The sequence below is a fragment of the Penaeus monodon genome, chromosome 22 (assembly GCF_015228065.2).
Source record: "Penaeus monodon isolate SGIC_2016 chromosome 22, NSTDA_Pmon_1, whole genome shotgun sequence".
Classification (NCBI taxonomy): Eukaryota; Metazoa; Arthropoda; class Malacostraca; order Decapoda; family Penaeidae; genus Penaeus; species Penaeus monodon.
In genome coordinates this window covers 43,671,830-43,672,260 of record NC_051407.1, presented here as the reverse complement: position 1 = coordinate 43,672,260, position 431 = coordinate 43,671,830, and positions in this window count along the sequence as shown.

Here is a 431-nt window from a genome sequence, read left to right as displayed (position 1 = left end):
AACATTGGTCTTCTTTGGTGTATTGCTTTTGGCTCTGACGGCGGGAAGGGTCTTAGTTGACTTGGGGGAGGCGGGGGTGTCTGTATGGGCCGGGGTCTGCTGGCTAGGAGCGCCGGGTGAGGGGCTTGTAGATGGCTCAGCATAGTTGAAGGTCGGCGAGTCAGCAAGGGCGCGAGGCAGCTGGCTGGCCGCGGGCAAGGTGAGAAGGGAGGGTTTTGGGACGGAAGGATTGCCGGTCGTGGGTATGGGTGTGGAGGGTGTGGAGGAGGGGTTTGGGGTGGAGGTAGGGGGTGTTGTGACTGGGGGAGGAGATGTAAAAGGGAAGGTTTCGTAGGTGGTCTGATCACGGGTGGGGTATGGGAGGAAGGGGGTTCCTGTGTGACCGATACGTCCTCTGCTTGTTTTTGTTCTATAATTTTGTTAATGGACAG